The following is an 11,689-nucleotide window of genomic DNA, read 5'->3' as shown; positions in this document are numbered from 1 at the left end:
CGCATCGGGCTCTAGCCCCGCATCAGGCTCCCTGCTCAGCGGGAAGCCTGCTTCTCCCCCTCCCTCTGCCACTCCCCTTGATTGTGTTCCCTCTCTTGCTGTGTCTCTGTCAAATAAATAAAATCTTTTAAAAAAATAAATAAAAACTTACTATGGGAAATACTCTGAAAATAAATGTTATATGTGCACAATTACACACTGACAATATAAGTGATGTGTAAAATTTTTATATTTCTATTACAGGAATAAATATTGGCAGTCTTATTAGCATGATTCTTAACATTAATAGAAAGAATGACGAGTAATACATAACTTTTGGTAAAAGGGTAGTGAGATATACTAGGAAAATATTTTGATGCCAGAAATAAAATATAGGGACCAGATATTCTTCACCAGGCTCCTTTGATTATACCAGCACTGTCCAATACAAATAAATGCAAGCCACGTATGTAATTTAAAATTACCTGGAAGATACATATAAAAATAAAACAAAAAATAAAGCCGTTGAAACTAAATTTAATAATATTGTATTTAATCTAATGTGTCCAAAATAGTATCATTTCAGCATGTGATCAATATTTTAAAAATAAGGGATAAGTTTTCAAAATCTATACATTTTATATCATAACAAATCTTAATTCAGATGCTAAATTTTTATCAGAAATACTTGATCTGTATTTATTTCCTAAAATGTAGTTGAAAAACTAGATTCATACATGCAAGTTGTTCCAAACATGCTTAAAAGAGCTAGTAACTCTGCATCAGGTAGCAATTTTCAAATTAAGATTTCTAAAAATTTAAAATTCAGTTCCTTGATTGTACTAGCCACATTTAAGTACTTGAAAGTGGTTAATGGCTACTATGTTGGACAGTGCAGGGTTTTACAGTGAGATAATACTGATCCTTAAGGCTATTTGAGATGTAGCAGCAAGGACATGGCATTGTTGTTGCCTTGCACATTATCTGCAGGTGACCATAAACCAAGACTGGTACGTAGCATAGGCTTCCCATTCCCCACCACAGAGCTATGGGTCCTAGAGTTTTTCCTCTGACCTGTCTCCATACTCCTATACCAATATTACTTTTCTACAGCACACTCCAGTATATAGCTGACATCTCCACCCACTTTGTTAAGTGGCACTGAAACAGTTTTATCCATCTCCTCTAGTGTCGTTGGCAGGAGAGAATGTGAAAGCTAAGAAGAAAATTTTAGGATTAGACACCCTGTGTTCAAATCCGGACTTTACGACTAAAATGTAAGCTCCTTTAGAATGAAGATCTTATCTTGTTCACAGCTGCAGTGTCAGACCCAGCAGAGTGTCAGGGCCAACAAAGAGTATGCTCTCAGATATCTGCTGAGCAAATTTACCAGATGCGTAAACTTAGCAAGCAAGGCACTTTGATCTCTTTAAGCTTCTCTTTCCTTACCAATAAAATGAGGCTAAATACCTACCTTGCAGTGTTACTATAAGGATTAAAGTTGATAAATACAAGACCACAAGAATAATGCCTGCCACGCCACAGCTGTCAGTCAATAAACAGTAGCCATTATAGCAACTGCATTCTTTGATTACTGTCAGCCCCACTAAACTAAAAGTTGGCTCTTCCAAGTATTCCGTTAAGATGGATTTTTAAATACTTATATTAAAAACATTATCACAAAACCAGTTTAGGATATGTTTTTATTTCAAAAAAAAGCTAAGTAAATTATATTTTAGCTTTTATTTATCCAGTTGGATAGAAGAGTATATTGGGGCTGAAGATCAAGAGAAAAATTATTTATACTCAATAAAAATTTAATTATGTGGGTAGATTTTTCTTAGCTGTAGCTTCATTATATTTGGTTTCATCATATTTGGTAAAGTTTTCAGCTTAGCATGAAATACCTAAAAAATTTTCAGTTACCAAACACTTTTTGAATTTACAGGAATTTTTAAAGATGGTGCTTTAAAAAAAAAAAAAAAAGCCTGTAAATTAGGCAGTCCTGCAATTCTGTAGAATGGCTAAGAGAAAAAAAATCCTTCAAAGATTGGACTGGTTTATGTATGACATCCTGAAATGCTCAGGACTAAGGGTATCAAGTTTAGTTGTCAATTGGTGGCAGTTTAATTTCTGACACATGGCATATACTGGAGTCTCACAATGACTCAGGGGACCTGTGCCACAAAGCCTGCTAGAATAAACCTATCCCAAAACTAACCCTGACAAAATTTCTTCCTTCTGAACCTTTTTAAAAACTCTTTTCAGAAAGCAGCAAATTATAATTGCTGTTTTCTGAAAGAAAAAAAAAATCCCATTAGGATATCTGAAACAGACCTGCTATACTCCAAGCACCTCTGTAAAAGGAAATACTATTAAGTAAATAAATTTTCTTAATATTACTGATAAAATTTAGGATTCTATTATTCAGTTACATGGTAAAGATTACATTTTTTTATAGTAGCAATTTACCTTATTTTTAAGTATCAGCGTTCTTACTTGACAGTTAATTTTAGTTTAATGTAAATAAATAAGACTTGGTAAAATAGTTTGTAACTTAAGATGCTGTACTTCTTTATCCCATAATTGTTATGTGTCCTCAGGAATGTAGGTCGAGGATATCCTAATTCCATCTGACGATGAGAATTTGATAGTGAAGAATTCTTCTCACTGGCCTAAAAATATAAAACATGAATTATGAGGTCAAATATGGGAGTTAATATATTATCTACATTACAAAATTATATGGGAGGCAAATGCTTTACCACTCATTCCCAAAAAAAACCCACTATATAGTTTAACTAAAATAACATTTACTATTTTTTATGCATATTGTATTTACAGCCAGACAGCTTCTACTTATAATCTAATGTGGCCTAAATTCCTTTAACGTGTTCAGTTTTGTTTAAAAGACTAGAATTCACAGTGACCAATCCAAGTCAAACAGTGTTCTCAGGATAAGGTAATAGATATTTTTCAAGAGGAATGATTTGTGCTGTTTTACTAAAGAATAATACCCTTTTATAACCTGTTTATCAGGAGGATATTTCTGTTTCAGCAACTCTTCTGGAGCTCTGGCTTCAACATCCCAACCAACAATTACCCCCGTTAGCCACCTTCCTTGTGGATGATCAGGAATCCCACCTCAAAACAGTTTCCACGCTATCTTGGTTTCCACACCAAGGGATGAAAAGCCCAGGTGGCAGGAGAAAGTGCTAATCTAAATGATCCTAAAACAAGTTAGTGACCCCTAAATTAAAAAAAAAAAATTCTCCAAATACCATGTTACTTACCATCTGATGGGGGTGGGGTATGTGTGTGTGTGTGTTTTTTAAAATAAAAAGATTCTGTCATTTAGCCTCTGTTTCCCTTCTACAAACAATTTTGGGCAAAGAGTTAAAAACAGATTAATAGTTCCAATAGTTCATACATACATCAGGTTTACACTGATCACATTAATTACATACTAATTATGTTTCATCTGTCTCTACACAAGACTATGAACTTTTCAAGAGCAGGGCTATATCTTAAAATATTTCTTTTCCCAGTATCTCTGGCTAATAAAAGGCTAAGAAGAGGAAAAGCTGGCTGTCAGATATTTCATTTTATTCCCTATCAGAGGGATAGCAGAGTACTTGAATGTTGGTACACACAGAAGTAGGGAAGGAAAATATAAAGCACTGATCCTAAACATGTTCAAAACGTTTGCACATTTTATTGCTAAAGGGGTATACTTTTATTTCTCCAAAGCTTTGCTTTCTCAGAAAATAAGTCTGGCTATGCAACAAAAAAAATTTTGTTGTCTAAACTAGTCTCTTAAATTATTTCAGAACCTATATTCATTTTAAGCTTTCAGATCAGTTCTAAGTGTGTATCTCTGCCCTTCACTGCCTAGAACAACTGAGTCATTTATCACTTGTACCATACGTTCCTCACCAATAGGACATAACACACTGCTCAGGGAAAGTTGCTTTTGAAATTCTGACTGCAACCACTATAAAACTGCATCTAATAAGTTAACTTAGAACTTTTAATAAACAGATGCTTAAATTGAATTTGTTTCCATTAGCATTAATTTTACTTTCAAAGCTATTTTAGAAAATCATATTTGTACCTGATAGCAATAATGCATTTATAACTCAAAAAGTTATATGCTTTTACCTTTTATTGAATCAGTCATATTTATTGTAATTCCATTTAAAAAGAATTAGTACAGTGATTCAAATATATAAACTCTAGCCCAAGTAAGTAAATAACATCAAAAGAAAATTTTTCTTAGTTTATGCTAAATGAATCATATATCTAAGTTATTATATTCTATATTGGAGTAGGGGTAAGGTATAATTAACTCACTGTTGAATGTCAACCAAATAAAATACAAAATTATTTTTAACATACCAAATGTTTCACTAGCTCAGAACCCTGTAAAGTAAGCATAGATTTCTTTTTCATTGTCATTGTACCTATTTCTAAAATGATAAAGAGGCAGGGGTTATAAAATGATGTGTTTCTGCAAAGAAACCAATATGAATATGCAGCAGAAACCTTTAAAAAATGTATTTGCAAACCACAGAGGCCATCATATATCTGAGGAATGACTATATTGGTTTCATTCTGTAGGAATGAAATTTCACAGTATTCCAAAATGTTACTACTCTTAAACACTACATTCATTTAAAATATTCAGTTGTTTAGTACTTCATTTGAATAATAGAGAATTAGCTAATATTAAATTCAACACATTAGAAATGTTTTATGTAGGGGGCACCTGGGTGGCTTCAGTCAGTTAAGCGTCTGCCTTTGGCTCAGGTCATGATCCCAGGGTCCTGGGATCGAGCCACACGTCAGGCTCTCTGCTCAGCGAGGAGCCTGCTTCTCCCTCTCCCACTGCCTTCTGCTCCCCCTGCTTGTGCTCTCTCTCTCTCTGTCAAATAAATAAAATCTTTAAAAATGTTTTATGTAAATGTTTAGACACTTCATTAGCCAATATTAACTAATGATTTTTCATCTTATTTGGGAATAACTCCGGAAACATAACGCTGCAACAACCACACCACTGAATAATTCTGAGAATACCCACAGCTCTGAGATTTGTATAGATTCCTGCCATTTACCCCACCACAGTAGCCCTGAAGGCAGGAATAGTAGAAATCCCAGCAGTATCCACACATCCCACCCAACTACCACTTTTCTATGTGTGAACTAAAGTGTTCAGAAAGGGAACATGGGAGTTGAGAGAATAATGCAAGGCATGACAGGATTAATATCACTTCCAGAGGTAAAAATGGAGGTTGTACTTTCTACTACTTATCAGAACTATTATCCAAGCTTTTTGAACACTTGTAGATAAATGCAATGCACCTATACCTAAATATGAAGACTGGAAACAGGTAAATCTAAAGAATTTTAAAAATCATGATCAGGAATATAGAATGTAGTGTAGCTGTAATGCTACACTTGCAACATCATTTATGAAAAAGGGGCAAAAGCTAAAATCAAAATGCTTGAAATTAATAAAAAAGAGAAATCACCAAAATTTTGTTTAGAATTCTGAATACCCTTCTCTCCCCTTCCTCCCTGTCTCACATTACAAACTACTATTTCCCATTATGTTCCCTGTCTAGTCCTAGAAAGTCAGGATAAACAGCCAAAATTTACACATAAGTGCCCTTAATTGAGTCAGCCACATCACAAATAAGGCCAAACGTCTTAGCTTTTGCCACTGAGAACTCGGATGAATTATCATGGATGAAGAGGTTTTCATGACTGATTTGGAAAAAAGTGGATTATGTGTTTTAAACTGTTTATCAAGTCTTAATAGTGACGGAAAATAAGGTATATTATGTTACTACAGCATATTTCTTTTTTCATACTCTTTCCAAAATCTATCCCCCTTTCCAGCCAAGCCTAAAATAATCTGGGACAAATGTTGGAATAAATATCAAGTTACCTAATTATTTCTTACACTTTTTCTCATTCTTATGCATAGAAAAATCAGCGTCAAATCAGCACAAAAATGTCAAAAATAAGTTATTCTTACTTTCAAGGTTTGAAATGGACTTTGGATAATCTTACATTTGTAGTACTCATTAAACTATTGTTTACTAGATGCCTGTGGTCAATGATATCCCTTTGTAAATATTTATTTTTAGACCACTTTTCATTCTCAAGTGGTCTTAATGCTTTTAAATTAATGGATTTCCATTATTATCTGAAAAATATTAACATTTATGTGTGTGTATAAAGCTAGATATGTAGATATATAAATCATCAAAATAAAAGGGATTATTCCTCTGCCATATCTCCATTACTACTAACACTATAGTTTAAAGAAAATGAATCTCCCTCCTCTTTTTTATTTTTTTAAAGATATATTTATTTTAGAGAGAAAGAGCACAAGCAGGAGGGCCAGAGGAAGAGAATCTTAAGCAGACTCCATGCTGAGCGTGAGCCCAGCTCGGGGCTTGATCTCACTACCCTGAGATCACCACTGAGCCTAAACCAAGAGTTGGACACTTAACTCACTGCACCACCCAGACACCCCTGCCTCCTCTTTTTTAAATAGGAAGTAATTATTCTTACTTTTAGCTCCCTAGTCTTTAAAATATTTATGTAGGAATAACATGGATTTAATAAGTTTTAAGTAGACTACAAGAAACATGGTAAATCTTCCAGATGATCAGAAAAGACCTTTCCTAAATTCCTCTATTTTGTACACAATATCTTAATTCAAAATATATTTTGGAAAGGGTATGTGAAAGCCAGGAATCAGATTAGGACCCAAAGGATTTGAAATTTGAAAGCAGATTTATATCACATAAATATATCCTACCTTGTCTTTAATAACCAGTGTTTTATATGCATCATCTTTCATCTTTTATGCATTATCTTTCATTCTCCGGTATGACTGTCTAAAACCATTCCAAAAATCAGAAAGCATTAAAAACAAAATGCTTAAACTAACAAATGGCATTATGCATATTAATATACAGCAAATGATGCTGCTTGCTACATAATGTCTAGCTATCATTGGGGAGAGAGACAGTCTTTTATCCAACCACGAGTTAATCTGTCCAAAAGTAAGAGAAAATAGATCTCTCTCATGAAACAAGAGTATTAAAGTACATACACACACATTCCATATCAGTAAATTTTCTTTTGTGAAATAAGGCGTCAGAACTGTAGATTATTTTATAACAAGAATATAATCTTTCAATCAAAAAAGTATAATCTGGCTATATAATATTTTCCTGCATTTCTACAATAATTTATTTTTCCTTACAGCCAATTTCCTTTTTCCATAAAGGATCTTTTTCTCATTTTATACATGTTTAAAAGGAAAACAAATCATGGGGCGCCTGGGTGGCTCAGTCGTTAAGCGTCAGCCTTCAGCTCAGGTCATGATCCCAGGGTCCTGGGATTGAGCCCCATGTCCTTCCTGCTAAGGGGGGAGCTTAGCAGGAAGCAGCTCCCTCTCCCTTTGCTCCTCCCCCAGCTCGTGCCCTCTCTAATAAAGAAATAAAATCTTTAAAAAAAATAAATAAAAGGAATATAAATCAGATAAAATTTATTGTTTAGAAAAAACTTTTAGGAGCATATTATTTTTAGAAAGTAAAATACATCTTACTGGGCAATCAGTAACCTCTGGAATACTTGGAAGTTTTTCTCCCCTTGTAGGGTCAAAATTGGTCATCTGATGGTAAAAAGAATTCTAAAGTCCTACATACCAATATCTAGCATTGATATGTGATTTTATAATAATATTTGGCTACAGTTCTCCATGATTTCTTCTGAGAATTCGATGTCCCAAGAATTCACAAAACTGCAAACAAAATAATGAGGCTCAGGGTAAAATCCAGATTTGGGGAAGCCAAAAATCTTACCACATCCTCTACCTCAGCCCTCGCTGACATGACATATGGTGCCTGTCTGAAATAGCAATACTCGGTTATTTCTTTACCCCAAAGGGTAAGTAGAATATACACAAATAAAATGTTGAAAGTAAGAGTTTATGTATGCTGGAATAAACTACCATCAGGTATATGGAAGTCTGAATATTCTTTTTTTCTGAATATGGCTTCTTTTCCAACTATAAAGGGAAATGACAGATGAAATAAAGTGAACAGGATGCCTGGGTGGCTCAGTTGGTTAAGCGTCTGCCTTCAGCTCAGGTTATGATCCGGGGATCCTGGAAATCAAGAACCACATCGGGCTCCTTGCTCAGGGGGGAGCCTGCTTCTCCCTCTGCCCCTCTCCCTGCTTGTGATCTCTCTCTCTCTCTGACAAATGGATGAATGGAATCTTAAATAAATAACAAACAAAATGAACAAGGAACTAAGATCACTTTTCCTTTATCCTCATAGTTTTGCTTCATTTTCCTTGAGATAAAGCTAAAAAAATAAATATTTTTCAGAAATCATACTTTGTCAACTAAGGTTACTAAGTGACCTTTTCTCCAAAATTGTCTGAGCCCCCATTTGCCCATCAGTGCTCAAGCTAGTTTTTATTTTTTTAAGCTAGTTTTTAATAGATTTGAAGAATATTTCCTGTTTGTTTTTTAAAGCTAACTATAACCTTTAAGTAGTCAACTCAAATATTGTTGAAAAGTATTCAACTAATCTAGATAAATAGATATAGTATTATAATTTATTTAGCCACCCTCTCCTGCCCTCCATGAAAAAGGAGGGAAGATTTGATTACAGAGCTTCCACTATAAAAAGAGAATGCATACTGATCTTGGATTTGTTTTGTTTTCAAATATCTACAGAAGGATGATTATATCAATGTGTTAGGAGGTTTCTATTCCCGGAATTTACTCTTCAATATAAATGATAAAATGTGCACATGTTGTTTATATCCTTTATTTGCCAAAGGCCACTAAGTTAATTAATCATTATTTTCTGCTCCTGCAATCCCAAAAATATTATTTTAAATAATATGTCAAGGTCTCCTTTGAAGGACAGTAGCAACTTTTTTTAAGGATGAAAGAAAATAAAAGAACTACAATATAGCACAACTTTTTTTTTTCCTTGAAGACTCTGAGCAGAATTGTTGCCACATCCCTGAAACAAAACACTGAACTGGTAAGGCTGCCTGCAAAATATAGAGCTGCAAAACCATCAGCACACTATTTGCCAAAATCTCCACAGTAGTAAGTCTTCCAAGATGCTTCTTTATGTAGTATTATCAGGCAAAAAGGACAAAACAGTGTTTATTCACCTTTAACGTGAAAATTCCTTTGGCAGTATCTGCACATGAAGCAATAGATGTTTTTCCAATTACTACTGTCAAACTTGGTAAGTTACTAATCTTTAGTCTTTGGCATTTTGGGGGGGGGATTGAAAGCCAATTATAAGCATTACCAGGTCATTAGCTTTCTTTCCAGCTACTACTCAATTTAAAATAAATGATAAATAGCATAACATATTTCCCCTGATTCATGCACCCAATTTCCCACAAAACTTGGGTTCACTTAACAGGTGTCTTACATTTGTGAACCCAGATGAAAGCTCACTCCATATAGGCAGTAAAAATAGTTAAAGAGAAATCTTAGACTGCAAGAAAAGCTTCCTTCACTAGGATTAAAAGATACTTTCTCTCTCCCTCTTGCCCCTCTAAAATAAATAAATAAACCCTTTTAAAAATGGCATCTTTTGGGGGCGCCTGGGTGGTTCGGTCGTTGAGCATCTGCCTTCGGCTCAATCATGATCCCAGGGTCCTGAGACCGAGGCCCACATCGGGCTCCCTGCTCAGTGGGAAGCCTGCTTGTGTTCCCTCTCTTGCTGTCTGTCAAATAAATAAATAAAATCTTTAAAAAAAAATAAAAATGGCATCTTTCCATTACAGTATGCTGTTTCTGATAAGAATATAGGAAAAGGATGGAAGAAAAAGAATGAAAAGGCCGGCAGGATGAAGCCAGAGGCCCAGGCCTTGACGTTTGTCTGAAGAAACATTATAGTGGAGGGAAACGAGTTGCTCTTGGATGACACTGCAAGGTCCGTAACAGGGGAGGAGGGCATGCTTGGGGAGTGGCGGTGTGATGAGGTCACAGGAAGGAGGAGAAGAGTGTGGAGTTATTCTTAGAAAATATATTGTAAGCCCTGAGGAGTGACTGTGGAAGCAGCTGAAACGTCAGCCGCGTTCCTGTTCTCGGGCTACTGAACGCAATGACCCGGGAGGAGCAGGATCCCCCGATCCCCAGGGGCAGGGCATGAGTTAGGAGCTACGAAGGAATGTGACCCTCAGCCCCCGCATTCTGCACCTGACGATTGCCAGCCCAAACATGCCGCTCCTCCCTGCTCCTCCTGTATCCTAGGACTGATTCCCTCCGCGCGTACGCGTAGGGGAAAGTGCAAGCGTGCTTGAAGATATTTGCCATTCCTCTGTACTCCTTTTTGAGGCATCTGTCCTTGCTTTTCCAATAAAAAAATAAAATAAAATAAAAGCTCTGTGCGGGATTCAGAGGCTGCTGCCCTCCCTTGCAGAGACAGCCCTGCACAGCCGCTCAGATTGGTGTCCGAGACCTTCATTTCAGGGCACGACCAAGAGGATACTGGTTTCTCCCTGCATTAAAAACGGGATAGATTATCAAGGTTATACAGCAAGCCTACCATGTATCTACCACCGTCCTGGGAATTAAGGAATGTTCAAGAGAAATACAAATACACATCCTTGAACTTAGCTCAGGAATCAGCATCAGAACCAAATCACCAGAGTAGACTATTCATTGAAACTAGTTACCCTGGTGTAACATTTGACAGAAACATCTATTTCCGGTAGAGTCAATAGTTGCTGTGTGAAGAATTAAAAATATACAGATGTAGACCCACCCAGGTTGTTTAAAAGCCACATAATAAATGAAGAAACTGTGCAATGGGATGTAACAAAGGAAGGAAACATGGCATCAAAGGAGAGAGAGAAAGGTGCAGACGAGGAAGCAAACTTGGAGGAAAGATGAACACTTGTCCCTCAGGCCTCCAAAGGAGCACGAAATTATACACGTCGCCTCCTTCTTCCTCACCCCAAAATACCTGAGATGACGCCTCCCAGAGAGAGGGCGCCGCCATCGCCCTGGTTCCTCTTCAGGCCTGTCCCAGGAGCCCAGGAGAGGGGGCCCCTAGCGCGGCCCGCGCTCTGGCCCGGGGTCTCGGTCCGCGCGCGGCCCCGCTCCCTGAGAAAGCCGCGATACGGGCCGCCGCCGGGGAACCCCCACCTCCGCCCGTGCTGCCGGGTCCCGGCGCCCGCTCCTCGCCTCGGGGGGCGGTGCCGGCGGCGACCGCGGGGACAGAAGGGGCGAAGACCGCGCTCCCCGCCCCCACCCCCGGCCGCCGGCGCGGGCATCGCGGCGGGTGCGCGCTGCGCAGGGACCGGCCGCGCGCACTCTGCTGGGGGCGTTAGCTCGGCTAAGGCACCGCCCCCGGGGGTCGGAACCCGACCTTCTCTGCCCGACTTGCCGCGCAGTACGCGGAATCCACAGTAGTCTACCCAGAGCTCCATCTCGTGCGGGGAACCGCCGTCCTAGGTCTTGGCCCTGCCCTCCTTTGCCCACTGTTAGTGCCAAGAGGCAGGATGGCTTCCGTGTCCTCCGTATCCCTCAACCTACTTACACTGCCTGGGGCTGTAGATTTTGCCCATTTTGCCCCCCCCCCTCCTCTCAGGCTCCTACTCCGTTCCTATTGCAACAGCCTAACACTAGGTCACCGGTCCCATT

At 37.8% G+C, this 11,689-nt stretch overlaps 1 long non-coding RNA gene across 1 annotated transcript; it reads right to left on the bottom strand.

Annotated features, from left to right (window-relative positions):
- Positions 1 to 262: 262 nt before the first annotated feature.
- Positions 263 to 11,296, bottom strand: LOC148164094 (uncharacterized). Its single transcript, XR_015768434.1, has 3 exons — positions 11,010 to 11,296; positions 2,452 to 2,654; positions 263 to 464 (listed from the first exon to the last, which is right to left on the bottom strand). It is a non-coding gene; the product is annotated as an uncharacterized LOC148164094 (long non-coding RNA).
- Positions 11,297 to 11,689: the final 393 nt, after the last annotated feature.

This window comes from Eumetopias jubatus, unplaced genomic scaffold, assembly GCF_037043125.1.
Source record: "Eumetopias jubatus isolate StellerSeaLion01/CBP00866 unplaced genomic scaffold, mEumJub1_p1.0 scaffold_6, whole genome shotgun sequence".
NCBI classification, from domain to species: domain Eukaryota; kingdom Metazoa; phylum Chordata; class Mammalia; order Carnivora; family Otariidae; genus Eumetopias; species Eumetopias jubatus.
This window is presented reverse-complemented; position numbering and strand designations above follow the sequence as displayed.